Source organism: Myotis brandtii, unplaced genomic scaffold, assembly GCF_000412655.1.
Source record: "Myotis brandtii unplaced genomic scaffold, ASM41265v1 scaffold268, whole genome shotgun sequence".
NCBI lineage: Eukaryota > Metazoa > Chordata > Mammalia > Chiroptera > Vespertilionidae > Myotis > Myotis brandtii.
In genome coordinates this window covers 648,357-649,106 of record NW_005360187.1, presented here as the reverse complement: position 1 = coordinate 649,106, position 750 = coordinate 648,357, and the positions used below count along the sequence as shown (strand labels likewise).

The 750-nt window shown below is 32.8% G+C and overlaps 1 pseudogene; it reads right to left on the bottom strand.

Moving 5' to 3' along the window:
* Window positions 1-448: 448 nt before the first annotated feature.
* On the bottom strand, window positions 449-614 carry LOC102246234 (annotated as a pseudogene).
* Between the last annotated feature and the right edge of the window lie 136 nt (window positions 615-750).

Below are 750 nucleotides of genomic sequence, written 5' to 3'. Positions count from 1 at the left end.
ACCTGAATAAATGTCATATTGTTTTAGTCACCAAAGCTTTAGAGTGTATTTTAATATCCAGGAGTTTGATAAATCTCTGCTATAGCATTACTCTTTAAAAAAATTTTTTTTTGCAATTCTCACTGAGTATTCTTCAGACTAATTTTAGAACAATTTTGTCAAGTTCCAAAGTAATTAGATGGTGTTTATTTTATAAAGTAGTTTTAGAATAAACGTATAATATTATGTCTTTCTATCCAAGGGTCTCATTGATATATCTCTTCATTTATTTCTCTTTGTTTTGTACTCCAGTGTAATTATTTTTTGAACCAAGCTTCAATGTATTGGCATTGTCAATCCATCAACAGACAGGTATCCAATTAAGTGAGATTGTTTTCATTCTGACTTAACATGTGCCTACATATATCCACCTTGACAATGTACCATTTCCAACTTTAGTCAGGGTATGTTATTCCTTCTTCACTTTCACAATTTTCATGCTGCTGCCAGACATCTTCTCAAGTTTGCTTTGAATTCTGTCTTCAGTGCATCCCTCACTGCTTTTGCACAGATCTGGGAGTATCAGGTGTGGCTGAGTCTAGCCTGTTGCCAGTAGGCCACCATGATGTCACAGGAGGGGGCTTGTCAGACCAAATTGCAAGGATCATCAATGTTGGCTTAGTGGGAGACCATATATGATATATGATATATGATTAATATATAATAGATAATGTATAATATATAATAAATATATATGATATATAATAAGTA